Source organism: Miscanthus floridulus, unplaced genomic scaffold (assembly GCF_019320115.1).
Source record: "Miscanthus floridulus cultivar M001 unplaced genomic scaffold, ASM1932011v1 fs_122_2, whole genome shotgun sequence".
In the NCBI taxonomy this organism is placed as follows: Eukaryota; Viridiplantae; Streptophyta; class Magnoliopsida; order Poales; family Poaceae; genus Miscanthus; species Miscanthus floridulus.
This window is the reverse complement of record NW_027096224.1, coordinates 14614-30218: the sequence shown is the minus strand read 5'-3', so window position 1 is coordinate 30218 and position 15605 is coordinate 14614.

Here is a 15605-nt window from a genome sequence, read left to right as displayed (position 1 = left end):
AACTACATGGCTTCTCTTGAGACATATGTGCTTGTCGGCCATCGTGCCGTTGTTTTTTTGTAGGTTTTGGAAACCTCACCGTGCAGGGGAGGTTCTGCCGATTTTTTTTAAATGACAGTATTTTGTTCCATTTTTGTAGAGAAGAGCCCATTAGAGCCGAGTAAGAGTTCCCGTCGCCGTGCCGGTCTGCCTGCACCGCGTTGCCTCGCCACTACACCGACCCGCCATGGCCCTGCTAGCCTTACTCCGCTGCCACCCTAGGTATAACCCCTCTTTCCGTATCATGGTCGTAGATCACGTAACCCAGTTAGGCGTCTCCCATTCAAAAGAGATACGGTTGGAGGTATACAGATTTTTGCATATCTATTACCATATCTATTTCGGATTGTCCACGTTTTTTGGATAGCCCGCGGATGCGTAGATGAGTTAGTTTCCATGGTCTGCTCTGGTCCGAGATAGAGTTTTGGCATGACCTCTCTATTGTTCTCTGGATACACACTCTTCTTTGGCAGGACATGTATCTAGAGAATAGCGGGGAGGTGCTGCCAAAATTCTATCTCGAATAGGAGTAGAGCATGGAAACTAACCTCATCTACGCATCCACGGGTGGGATTAGGACCTATCCTCACCTATTAGACAGTAGGAACACCATGTAGATGCAATTGATGGTTACATTACTCGCTGATACATATGTTAGAGGATGGATGACCGTCAGTGGATGTACACGGGCTGGAGAAGTCAGAGTGATTACACCACGGAATGGATGAACAAGACCGATGCTTTCTTGAACAGTGCATTTGGCAAGGTTGCTAAAGGACATTGCCTAGTTTTGTGTCCCTGCAGCAAATGTGGAAACAGGAGAAGGGTAAACAAGGTGAAAATGGATAAACATCTTGTGAAGAATGGATTTACATCGGACTACACCCGGTGGGTCCACCATGGTGAAGCCCATCATATGAGAGAGGAGGTGGTGAGACCATGGGTGGAGGCTTTTGATGCTAATGTGGGGGTAGCAGACATGTTAGATGACTTTCACCAAGGATAGTTCGATGAGGGACGTGAGAAGGAGGAGATGGAGGCAGCCACACAGGCGTTCTATGATGTGACGGACTCGGCATAGAAACCCCTTCACGATCGGTCAACGGTGTCTCAACTGGATGCCATTGGACGCATAATGGGGTTAAAGTCTGAGTTAAACTTGAGTCGACCTGGCTTCGGTAAGATGTTGGCCGTGATTGGCACCTTGCTTTCGGAGGGCCACATTCTGCCAAAGAGCATGTACGAGTCATAGAAACTCCTTCGTGGACTTAAGATGCCATATGAGCAGATACATGCTTGTCCGAAGGGGTGCGTCCTATTTAGGAAAGAACACGAGCATGCAAAGTTCTGTCCAAAGTGTAAATCCTCTAGGTACCTAGAGGTAGACTCTGATGATGGCCAGAAGAGGCAACTTACGATCCCCGTGAAAATCCTATGGTACCTTCTGTTCCTATCGAGAATCCAATGGCTATACATGATCGAGGAATCCACAAAACAGATGACATGGCACAAAAATGGCAAATGGTACAATCCTGATAAGATGGTACATCTATCTGATGGTGAAGCTTGGATCTGCTTTAATGACAAACATCGTGACAAAGCAGATGAGGCTCATAATGTACGTGTCACGCTGGCAATAGATGGGTTCAATCCTTATGGAATGATGGCTGTCCCATACACATGTTGGCCTATCTTCATTATCCCCCTTAATCTCCCCCGGTGTCTCCTTTCAATGACATAACGTATTCTTATCATTGATAATTCTGTGACACCTAGGGAGTAATATGGGTGTGTTCATGGAGCCCGTGTTTGATGAATTGGTCCGTGCTTGGGACAAAGGGGTATGGACATACGATTGAGCTACAAAGACAACCTTCAAAATGCACATTTGGTACCACTACTCCCTGCATGACTTCCTGGTGTATGGGATATTCTGCGCCTAGTGTGTTCATGGGAAGTTCCCATGCCCAATATGCAAGGAAGATGTGAGGTTCATTTGGTTGTAGAAGGGTGGCAAGTATTCGTCGTTCGACAGATATCGTCAATTCCTACCTCTTGACCATCCATTCAGACAAGACATCAAGAACTTTATGAAAGGTGTCAAAGTGACAAACCCTGCACCACGGATGATGACTGGTGCCGAGGTTCATGCTTAGATAGATGCTCTCGTGCCCAATGAAGAAGGTGATTTTATGGGATATGGTGAGCAACATATGTGGACTCATATCTCGGGCATGACAAGGCTCCCCTATTTCGATGACCTTCTTCTGCCACATAACATTGATGTAATGCACACTGAAAAGAATGTCACTAAGGCACTTTGGGCAACACTCATGGACACTGAAAAGTCTAAGGACACCCCTAAGGCTAGAGTGGACCTGGCAATGTTGTGCAATAGACCAAATCAAGAGATGCAACCTCCTAGTCGTGGTAGGACCTGGAGAAGGCCTAAGGCCGATTTCGTCTTGAAAAAGAACCAAAGGAGAGAAGTACTTGAATAGATCAAGATGCTAATGTTCCCTGATGGGTATGCAACGAATCTAAAGAGGGGAGTGAACTTAGGCACTCTGTGAGTAAACAGGATGAAGAGTCATGACTACCACATATGGATTGAGCGGCTTCTTCCGGCGATGGTTCGAGGCTATGTCCCAGAGCATGTCTGGCAAGTGCTGGCAGAGTTGAGCTACTTATTCTGCCAGCTTTGTGCCAAGGAGCTCTCTCAGACCATCATTGATGACTTGGAAAAAGCGGCATCCGTGTTGCTCTGTAAGTTGGAGAAGATCTTTCCACACGGCTTCTTCTTGCCGATGCAACATTTGATTGTGCACCTCCCGTATGAGGCATGGATGGGGGTCCCCTGCAGAACCATTGGTGCTATCCAATCGAGAGATGTCTGAAGACTCTTCGCAAAAAATGTAGAAATAAAGCCAAAATTGAGGCTTCCATTGCAGAGGCATACATTCTAGAGGAGGTGTCGAACTTCATAGAGAAATATTACACTGAGAAACTTCCTAGCGTTTATAATCCACCCCCTCGTTACAGTGCTGGCGAAAATGAATCGAACCTTAGCCTTTTCCAAGGGCAACTCGGAAGCACAAGTGCATCGACCACTAAACAATTGAAAAATGAAGAGTGGCGCAGTATCATGCTATATGTGTTGACCAATCTTATCAAGGTGCAGCCGTTCATTGGGTAAGTTCTGAACGAACTTGTTTTATTTTGCCGTATGTCCTTATTTCTTCGTCCAACCCCCTTGTTTCTCGTTGGTATAGGGAATTTCTTCGTCAATCCTGGCATGGATCAAGGCAACCTACCCCATAAGAAAATGATACCCTTCTTTCATGGGGTGCGGGACCAGGGAGCCCCGATTTCATTTGTTGGTTCAAACAGAAAGCCCAAACTGATGCGTCTATAAGTGACGAGGTGAGATAGGTTGCAAACGGCTATGCCGTTAGGGTCAAGTCATTTACCGGTTATGACATGAATGAATATCGTTTTCACACAGCAAGCTACGAGCAGAGTCGGCCCAATCGAAAAACCACAAACAGTGGAGTTGTTACGCCCGGCACTGATGGACTCGACTATTATGGAAGAATTGAAGAAATCTATGAACTATCATTCTATGGTTCCAAACCTCTTACTCCTATCATATTCAAATGCCATTGGTTTCATCCTAGAGTAATGAGACGGACCCCTAAGTTTGGGCTAGTCGAGATTCGATAGGATTCCATCTATCTAGGAAAAGATGTCTATATTGTGGCTCAACAAGCCGTTCAGGTTTATTATACGTCATACGCGTGCAAAGACGCTGAGCATCTTAAGGGTTGGTCTATTGTGCACAAGGTATCGCCACACGGTAAACTACCTGTCCCAAACGATGAAGATTACAACTTCAACCCAAACACATATGATGGAGAGTTCTATCAAGAAGAGGGACTACAAGGAAGGTTTGACATAGACTTAACCGAAGAGATAGGAATGGAAGTAGACAATGAAAGGGATGATGACAAGGACGCTAGAGATGGGGTGCGAAATCTAAAGGACATACAAATGCTTGAACGATTACGTTTAGGCAATGACAACAAAGACAACATTCCTCCTTCGGATAGTGTTGATGAGTTGGACAATGTTGATAGTGATGACGAGACCTATGATCTAGCTAATCTCAATCATGAAGATTATTTTTAATACATGTAATACAATGTTTTTTGTAATTATGTTTTGTTCATTTTTGCACCTATTTCTAATTACGTCTTGTTTTTCTTTTTTGTTGCAGGTGATTGAACAAACATGGCGGGCGACCGTCATAGGTCCGTGAGCTCAATTTACCAAAGACCACGCTAGCTGTAGGAGGAGGCGGAGGGGGTGACGGAGGGATCAGACAGGAGGAGGAGGACCGCCAGACGCAGGAGGGGGCTGTCTCCTCCCATGCCGCGTGAGGAGCCAGAGGAGGAGCTAGTTTGGTAGACGGATGAGGAGGAGGGGCCGCACGAGGATGACGAGTTGGAGACGACAACCACGGGTTCCGCTTCCTCTGACTCCTCTTCGAGTGTCTACTTGCGAGGTCCCATGAGCCTCCCACATGTTCCGCTTCCTCACCAACGCCCAGTGATTCGCCCCGAAGGGCAAAAGTAAGTAACTTTATATGTTATCACCACTACTTCATATGATATGATGAAAAAAAAACTAATAATTTTTCTTAATCACTTGTGCAGGAACTAGGTGGTTGTGTCGGGTGGTAGCGCATGGCTAGTCAACAGCATCCTAGGTCTTCTGTGCAGGCAACACTTCCCCGACATTGTCACGTATGCATCGAAGACGGAGCCGGCCTACTCATTTGACCACTACACCATCGCCACCAATGTGGAGTACCCCAACAAGGCGGCACAGGTGAAGGCAGAGCTTTGGGTAAGTCTCCCTTGCACAACATTGCTCAATACGTCGCATTCATTGGACTTTTCTTGAAATAATGAATGGATACATCGCTTTTGTATGCAAACTTATTACAGATGCGAGGAGGGATTTGAGGCCAGGGCGGAGCAGGCGACTACCAAAGCCTGTAAAAAAACCTTGTCTCCGACATGCATCGCGAGGTGCGCATCTAGGCCATCGTAACCTACTATGGGTCAAAGCTTGGAGAGAGGAAAACCAAGAAAGATGCAAAATAGATGCAGCTGACCCGAGAGTAGTACCTTGAGGTAAATAAAGAACAATAATATTGATTCGTTTTGAGATTAAGTTGGTTTAATTTGATCTTCTTATATGTCCAATACTTGATGACGTGTAGATGATTCCCTGTTGGTGCCAAGCATATCCTGAGTGCTGGGCGATGATGGTGGACAGGTGGTTCACGGATGAGTACCTCAAGATGCACAGGGATGCCCGGGACCGTCGTTTGCAGATGCAAGGTCCAGCACACCATCAAGGCAGCCGCAGCCTCGCCGGATACAAACAAGCATGGGTACGCGAATTTATTTATCTATTGTGATGCTCAGTTCTGCCTGATTTCTAATCATCGTGCTGTCTTTCTCGCAGTCGATGTCACATAGTGGCCAGGCTTGCTCGGACTTCCAGGCATGGTGTATGGCCCACAAGGGCAAGGCGATGTCCGACGTCTCCTTCAACCTGGAGGATCCGCCCGAGGCATACACGAACCTGAGCGTCCACTCCCGCATCAATGAGTACACTGAGGTGGCGAGGTCGCTCCATGGGTCAGACCACGATCCGAGCACCTAGGACTTCGATGGAGAGGTTGTCATGAGGGCGGGGCAAGGCAAGAAGCATGGGCGGTTCTGGCTTGGCGACGGCGTCATCGACACAGCCTCTACTCCCTCTCTCTCCTAGATCCGAGCACGGAGCACGAGCGAGAGCCCGGCCATTCGCACACGGCCGACCACTGCACAGCACCGGGTCGATGCACTCGAGGTTATTCCTGTTTTACTCGTCATACATTGATCTTTACACACCTTAATTAGCTTTGCATTACTGAAACATTGGAGTAAAATATTGCAGGCCCGGCTGGAACAAGAAATGAGACAATGTCAGGAGCTGGAGGCTGGGCACCAGAGGTTGGCGGCCCAGCTGGAGGCCGAGCGGGCCGAGCGGCAGGCCCAGGCGCAAAGGCTGACGGACATTACGGAGTTCTTACAAGGGCTTGGGTAATGTGTGGGCTTCTCTCTGCCAGCTGGGTTGTTGATTCCACCTCTGCCTCCGCGTCCTGTAGCTCCAGCTACTCCTGTGAGTATGAAAGTTTTTTACTTTCGCTTGTGCTTTGCTTGTATGGCCTCTACCTTCCTAGATTAGCTATCCAAATAATCTTGTCTCACATGTAATTTTTTCTCCTTTGTGCAGTCTCCATCTGACGGTGGTTCGAATAATCCACCTCATGCACCTCCGAATGATGGAACTGAGCCTTTACCACAGTCGCAGTGGGCGAGATGAGTGCACGTTGTATTTTTTTCATTTGTTGTTCACTTGGTGATGGACTTGTGATATACTTGTGATGCACTTGTGAACTTTGATGGACTTGTGGATTTATTTGGATGGATTTGAGCACTTATTATTATATATGTGATATATATTGTGATGGATGTGATATGTGCGGATGGATGTGTAGATGGATGAGATATATATGTGATGGATGAGATATATATGTGATGGATGAGATATATGATTGTATGAATTTATTTGTCATGATGGAATGTAAAAAAATAAAAAAAAAAATTGCTGTTTTGGGTCACTTTACCGAGTGTTGCACTCGGCAAAGGACCCCATTGCCGAGTGCCATGGTCACAGCACTCGATAAATCTGAAAAAATGGGCGCTCGAAAAACCATTTTTCTAGCTTTGCCGAGTGCCATGACCATGGCACTCGGCAAAGATTTTTTTTTAAAAAAAATTCAAACTTTGCTGAGTGCCGGCTAGAGGACACTCGGCAAAGATTTTTTAAAAAAAAATTCAAACTTTGCCGAGTGCCGGCAAGAGGGCACTCGGCAAAGAATAAATTCAAACTTTGCCGAGTGCCGGCCAGAGGGCACTCGGCAAAGAATTTTTTAAAAAAAATCAAACTTTGCCGAGTGCCGGCAAGAAGGCACTCGACAAAGAATTTTTTTAAAAAAAAATTGAACCTTTGCCGAGTGGCACTCGGCAAAGAATTAAAAAAAAATCAAACTTTGCCGAGTGCCGTAAATAGGGCTCTCGACAAAGAATTTTTTTAAAAAAAATCAAACTTTGCCGAGTGCCCCTGGCCGGCACTCGGCAAAGAATTTTTAAAAAATAAAAATAAAAAAATCTTTGCCGAGTGCCTGCATGGTTGGCACTCGGCAAAGCCACGGTCAACGGAACCGGCACCATGACGGTCGCTTTTCTTTGCCGAGTGTCCCCGGGACTCTCGGCAAAGCCTTTGTCGAGTGCCCAATAAAAGACACTCGGCAAAGAGGGCTTTGCCGATCAATTTTTTTGTCGTGTGTTCTTTGCCGAGTGCCGCACTCGGTAAAAGCTTTGCCGAGTGCAATTTGGCCTTTGCCGAGTGCCTCATCCAGTAGTGTCTTGTCATCATTATATGCTTGACGTGAATTACCCATGCATTTATAAGCCTTGGTCCCTTGTTCCAATCCCTCGTGTCTTTCCTTCGCTGCCAATGGTATATCACCGTGAACCTTGCTTGACCTTATATTAGCTTTACAGTCACCATCAAGGCATCAACCACCAATTCTCTCCACCGCCTTCACACATACACAACCACGAGAAATTTGCACCCCACACTACATCGTCTTTGGTTTGTCCTAAGAAAGAACAACTCAACCACAAGAACTCACAAACCTTGACAACAGCTCATATCATACATAATGACAAGGGCACATTTCAACCTCTTCTCATCTCCTTATCCTTTTAATTCATATGCACACGAGTAAATTAACCGACTGAATCCGTATATAAGGCAAATCGAGTAAAATACCGACTTGTACAAGCATTGTCCACCGGAACTCAACCTAGCTTCGTGGTAGACCTAATCAAACATTCGGCCAGGCTAGAAAAAACCTTACATTTTTTGGCCAGACCTAGCTAGCCCGATCCTAGGACAACGTTTAAATTTAATTAAAATTTAAAATGTTTGATTAAAAGTAAAAGTAAAATGGACTATATATAGTTTGGAACGGACACAGTTAGCATGAAAAAATTGTCGTGGTCGGTGGCCATGCATGTGGTAGCTACAGCGAAGTCAAGGCAGTGGGGTAGCTACTCCATCTGTAGCCGGCACACCAAACCACCATTCATGGGGGCAACGTCCAAAACCAACCAACCAAACGGCGACCCCAATTCCACTTGCACGGCCCGTACGGAGGCAGGTGGCCTGGGCCTACGACACCGTCAGTGCGGCCGCGCGCCGGCAACGCCAAGCACGGCGCAGTGGGCCCGATCCACATGAACTTTGGACGCCTAGTGGCCGTCGTCGTAGTCGTCCTGGATAATGCGCGCTAGTATTCTTTTTTTTTTCTGAAAGAGTGAGAGAGCCCTTTTATTAATGTTCAGGAGTGAAAGTTATAATCTAAAGCGATAATATGTGCTCTACATAAGCCGAAGAACTAGAGAGCCACATAGCTAAGTAACTTGTTCTCTTTTGCCACCGGCTGTGTCGAGCTCATGGGCTATATTGTTATCCTCTCTCGAGAGAAACGATTTCCCTCTTGTAAACTTCAGTGACGACCGTGTTCCATGTCACGTCCATATTAGTGCGGCCACCGAGTTATAAACCTTCTATGCAAGCTAAAGCTTTTCCTTATGAATTTTGCCATAATGAATTTTACTATGCTGTGCCTACGATGATGTGACCCATGTAGCTTTGGGTTCGTGCCATAGGTCATGTCACGAACAAATCCTATTATGCAGAACATGTGTCATAAAAGTACTTAAAAGAGAATTTTTAAGTTTGCTGCTCTCTCTCATTGATGTTGTTTTCCTGTTGTGAGTCGTTGTTCGTTGTGTCATGCACTTTGTCGACTAGACTGCAGCCCCCGAGTATAGGGTGCTAGCCATTGAGGCGTGACCTATGTAGCGTTGTGTTAGCGGCGTAAGTCGTCATCATGAACAAAGCTTTACACTTAGAATGTATCACGCAAGTACTTAAATCACATAGAAAAAACAGACATTTGTTGTCATCATGAACAAAGGTTTACACTTAGAATGCATCACGCAAGTACTTAGATCACAGAGAAAAAACAGGCATGTACTAGAGTGCACCAGTTATGTGTAGTAGCCACCAACTTTCTGCTATGTTGGAGACCAACTTAGTAGAAGGTAAGAGGAAAAATAACATAAAAATAGTTATGAAAGCGACTTAGCTGATTCAATGGGATGTTGGTGCCATTGTTGTCAACGGTGGTGACGATGATGATGTTGAGTCATGCCGCAAGCATCGCAATGAGAGATAGTAGGGGGTCAAGAGCCACTACAAGAGGTTGAGAACCACTACAAGAGTTGCAATGAGAGGTTGAATGTGACTGACTCGAGGGAGCATGTCGATAACATGCTTGAGTGGTCGTTGTCAATGGTGTAGTTGAAGCTAGCATGACCTGCTTGAGGGAGCCCATCAAAGGTATGCTCGAGTAGTCATAACAGGTGATACGGCATAGGTGATGTGGTGAACGGAGGGGAGAGTGGAGCAGAAGGCTGGATTGAGAATTGGAACACAGAGGGTAGTGAGGAACGTCAGTGCTGGGTTCTTCTCCGGTGGGCACGGCTAAAACGCTCGACGCCACCGTCGAAGGGAAAACCCCACCCTGATAACCAGGGAGAGTTTATTCCTTCTTCGATAATGATTATCATCTCCTAAGGTACCCTTTATAGTATAGGTGCACTTTCCTAAACAAACTAAAATCTAATCTCTTAACCAATCTAATCTCTCCCTGGTCTAATCTACTAAAGAGTCCAGCCTAGCCACGGCTTAGGCCTGCTTGCTGGCGTGGTTGATGCCTATAGGTGCATCCAACAAAGGAGTCTATAACATTTCCCTCCTCCCTAACAAATAGCTCGTCCGCGAGCTGGAATGTCGGATAACACTTCTTAAAATCATGAACAGGCTCCCAAGTGGCATCAACAGCTGGGCGGCCCTCCCACTGAACCAGAATCTACCACTGACTTGTTAAGACAAGCACGAACCACCGTGGAAGGTGTTGGAATCATGCAACCATGTAGAATAGGAGGCTGCGGCATAATAGCACCAAGGGGATCACCAACATACTTCTTCATCAAAGCCACATGGAAGACGTCATGGATACGAGCTTTTGGAGGAAGTTGTAGCCAATAGGCCACGATACCAATGCATTCCATAACTTGATACGAACCAAAGAAGGGAGGCGCAAGCTTGGATGGAGAAGCAGCAATGATGCCAACAGCTGTGCGATGGTGCAAGCACATTAAGACCCAATCACCAACTGAAAACACCACACGACGATGCCCCTAATTTTGATGCTCCTTCACCACATCCTAAGCAAGCAAGAGACGCTCACCGAATCTCCTGTAAGAAGACATCACGATATGGAGCTGCTAATCAACTGCGACAACCTTAGTTGCCCCAAGTGCATAAGATAGCAAAATAGGAGGTGGTCAGCCGTAGACAACTTCAAATGGAGTGGCGTGGAGGGCGGACTGATAAGAAGTGTTGAAGCAATATTCCGCCCAAGGCAGCCACTGCAACCATGGACAAGGTCGATCACCAATGAGACATCGCAGATACATGACAATGATGCAATTAGACACCTTGGACTAGCCATCCGTCTGTGGATGAAAAGCTGAGCTGCGAAGCAAATTCACCCTAGCCAAACAAAACAACTCTTCCCAAAAATAGCTAGTGAATACGGTGTCCCAATCATTGACAATGGAGCACGGGAACCCATGGAGATGGACAATATTCTCGAAGAAGGCACGACCAATGGACTCAGCTAAATATGGGTGTGACTGAGGGCAATAAAATGCACCATCTTGGAGAACCGATCCACAATGGTGAGCACCATGGACTTGCCTCCAACATGCGGAAACCCCTCCACAAAATCCATAGCAATGTCACTCCACACATTATGTGGCACAGGCAACAGCTGTAGGAGTCCAGTCAGGTGTAGGTGCTCAGTTTTGTTCCTTTGGCAAACCGAGCAACTGCGAATGAAATCACGGACAAACCGATGGTGGTGGGCATTGAAGAAGGGTGCTCGCAGCCTGTGCAAAGTCTTTCTGGACACCCTCATGTCCCGCATCATGGGCTTCATGGAGCAGCTGCTGCCACAACGATGATGAGTTCGGCACAAAGTGGCGCCCCTTAAACAACAACATTCCATCAACCAGAGACCAACCATCTGGCGCTGTTCTGGCCTACAGCTGAGCATGAATGTCCTGAGCCTTTAGGTCGATGTTGAGCTCATGCCGTAGGGTGTCGTAGACCAGGATGATTGGCGAGGAGGGGGCACACACTACAAGACCATCCTCGTCACGACGGGATAGTGCATCAGCCACAGTGTTTAGCTTGCCAAGTCTATATTCAGTAGAGAGATCATACCTGAATAGCTTGGACACCCATGTGTGTCGAGGAATTATCATCAAGCGCTGATCCAGTAGGAATTTTAGACTCTAATGGTCAGTGCGGACAGTGCAAGCATGACCCTAGAGGTAGGGCTGCCAATGGCGCACCGCTTTGACCAACCCGATGAGTTCCCGCTCATACGTCGGTAGCTTAGCGTGGTGAGGAGCAATAGCTTGAATGAAGAAGGCTACAACATCATCACCTTGGTGTAGGACAACGCCGAATCTAGCTCCAGATGCATCATAGTCGATGACTAAACGCTTGGTGAAATTCGGTAGTTGGATAATGGGTGCGGAGGTCAGCACCTTCTTGAGGGCCAGGAAAGCCGCATCTGCCTCCACCGTCTAGGCGAACGCCTCACGCTTGAGGAGCACCGTCAGGGGCTCAGCCACACCACCATAGCCTGCGATGAACTTCCAATAATAACTGATTAAGCCCAGGAAGCCATGGAGAGCATGAGGCGAATGTGGGCATGGCCAGGCCTCCACTGCCTCCACCTTGGTTGGGTCCATGGTGACACCTGCAGTAGTGACAATGTGGCTAAGGTAGCTCACCGAGGTTTCACCAAAAAACACTTGGAGTGTTTAACAAAGAGATGGTGCACATGCATTTGCTGCAGCACGGTCCGGACATGCTTTAGGTGCTCCACCCAGGAAGAACTGAAGATCAAAATATCATCAAAAAACACAAGCACAAAGCAATGGAGATACGACTTCAAAACATCATTCATTAGTGCTTGAAAGGTAGCAGGAGCATTGGTGAGGCCGAAAGGCATGACGAGGAACTCAAAATGATTGCGGTGAGTATGGAATGCAGTCTTGGCGATGTCATCGGGGTGCATGCGCGCCTGATGGTACCTGCTATGGAGATCAATCTTGGTGAAGAAGCGGGTGCCCTTCAGCTCATCAAGAAGCTCATCGACCACTGGAATAGGGAATTTATCCTAGATGGTGTAGTCTTTGAGAGCCCGATAGTCTACGTAGAAGCGCCAACCACCGTCATGTTTGTGCACCTCAGGAGCACCGGGGGGGGGGGAATGGTGATGTCAACTCCTGGATGATTTCTTGTGCCAGCATTCTTCACACTGTCGCTCAACCTCGTCCTTGAGAAGCTATGGGTAGCGGTAGGGCCTCACAGTGATAGGAGGTGAGCCTAGAGAGAGGTGAATACGATGGTCATGATGGCGTCCAGGTGGCAGGCCACGCGGCTCCTCAAAAATATCTATAACATCCCAGATGTTAAGAAGTAGTTAAAACCTTGATCATGTGCATCATGAAGCATAATCATCAAGTATTGTTTCATTAATGCATTTTATGTTTCAATAATAGCATGTCCATGTTGCATATGTGATGTTTCATATGTTGCATTGAGGTATTTCATATGTTTCTTATAATATGTTTCACATGTTTCATGAAATGATGTCAAATGTTAGTAATTAAGGATCTTTGTGAATTTATATATATGAGATTTTGCTTAAACAAATAAAATTTGGATAAAATAAATTCTATTGTTCAAAGTGTGCTCTATGATATAGAATCAAAGGTTTGTTGTGTTTCCAAGTCAAACATGTTCAAATTTGAGCCCAAAGATAGAATTTAAGGCTGATTTTCATAGTCAATTTCTGCCCGTCACTGGATATCAGTTTTAGGTTCCAACTTTGGTGAATTATTACATAAATTTTCGTACATAAAATTTGTTCAACTTGTGTTCCATTGACTGGCAGTATGTGTGGGCTATGATATCATGTAATTAGTTGTAATGATTGATTAGTGGTTGCTCATAAATTAATTGTTCAAAGCTGCTAAACAAAACAATTTGCAAAACCCTAAATCTGATTTCAGCTTTCAGTTCTGAAGTACCCATCTTCTGAGTTAAAAATCTTCAAAACCAGTAACTTGCTGAGTTTGGTTCCTTAACCAAAGTTGGAGATCTTCTATTGAGGAACAACTTTGATTTAGAGAGCTTAGCAAGTTTCTGTTCGAATTTGAGAGAACGAGCGAGGAGAAGATCGGGTGTCAGTCATGAACAGTGCACAACGCTGGCAGTAGGCTGCCTGCTTGCCGCCAACGGCCACTGCCCCTGCTTACCGCCTTAACGCGTGTAGGACACGCAGCTGTTTACGCGGCACAGTGCAAGCAGCTGCTGGATCATCTAGACACCTCGTCCTCGCCTTTAAGTGCCTAAACCTTCGATCATCTCCCTCTTTCTTCTTCCCCTGCTCACCGCTGAGCTCCTCGATTCCCTGGTCAATTCACCACCACTAGTTCACCACCGCCCAAATTCCTCTTGCTTACAGAACCGTTTGCTCTTTATGCTACTCAACGATCTGCTCGTGCCACCTCTCTTCACCCGAATCCCCACGCGCGCGCTGTTCTCGCCATGGCCGCCGCAAGCACCTCATCGTGGCCAGGCCACCATAAAGCCCCTCTCGCCATCCCATCTCTTGTTTAACCTTCACCTTTATGTCATGATTCTCAGTGGATTTCCGGATTTCCTTTTCATCCACAGGACATGCCGGAACATGACCTCGCTGTCCAGTTTGCGCCACCGCACTCGTCCTCACCGCCGGTAGCCGCACCTACGCCGTCTCCACTTTAACCTTCACGCGTAGCAAGTCGAATTGAGCTCCTACAACGCCTAGCTATCCCTATCTAGGCCTATTAGGGGTCAGAATGGCCGGCCCGCCGTCACGCCACCGTGCCATGCACCGCCGAGCCGCCATGGCCACGGCTACGTAGGAGCCAAGCCCTAATTCGATCGCCGAATACTGTAGAAGTGTTCGTGTGAGCTTAGTGAGCGTTCTGATGACCTCATTGTGGCCGGCAAACTCGTCGTTGGCCGCCTTTGCCTCGCCAGAGCACCGCTGAGCTGCCATGGTCGCCGCCGCGTGCGCTGTCATGCGCTATAGACTCAATGAACACCACTAGCATGTGCGAAAGGGAGAGGGGAACCCACCGGTGTAAGCCCCGTCGCTGAAGACCTCGCCGCCGACAAGCACCCGCTGGTCAAAGGTCATGCGCCCGCGGTCAACGTCGGGCTAGGTTAGGGTTGATCCTGGTCCCGTGCGTCAATCACTATGGCTAGGGAAACAGTGGGTGAGAAAAGAATTTTGGCGCAGGAAAAATGTTTTTGATTTTCAGAAAAAGATTAAATGTGCAGTTTCTTGTTTAATTCAGAACTAAATAATTAGTGCTGATAAACTTATGAAAATTTTTGTATGGCTTTGTTATCATGTGATCTACCAAGGTAAAATATGAGTTAAGCATTTTCAATAGTTTGGCTATACTTAAAAATTCCCTCTTTTAATTAATAAATGCACCTTACATGATTTTTATAGGCTAAAATAATTATCTTTTAATCATGAAACTTTTTGTGTATTCTTTACATGCTTATACCTGCCTTCATAAAAACTATGGTACTATTTTGATGATTCTAACTTGCTTAATTAATTTAAGTGTTTTATAAATGCTTTTTCCATGGTTAATAAATATTAAAATGAATTAGGATAAATCATAAAATGGCTTTGGTGTATTTTGGAGTTGATTGTAGACCTTGGAACACCAAACCCTTGTTGTTCCTTGGCAACTTAATTCTTTCCATGATATGCTTATCATTAGGGATGAAAATGGATCGGATACGAGCGAATATCACCGATATTACATTTGTTTTCATATTTCTGTCCGGATTCGGATTCGAATATGGATAGTGTCAACTATGTTGGATAGGATACGATTGGATATCGACATCATAAATATATGATTTGAGTATTCGAATATGGATACGGTATTGGATGTTGGATATCCGGACTCGGATACGGATAGATCTCAACTCCTCTAAACGGATTCAGTTTCGAATATGGTCGGAAAATATCCGTACCGTTTTCATCCCTACTTATCATCAACTTGTTATATAATAAATAAATGGTTTAATTAAATGCTTAATTAGTAGATGCATGTATAAAAACCTTGATTGCTCCTTGTGTGCAATAGTTGAGT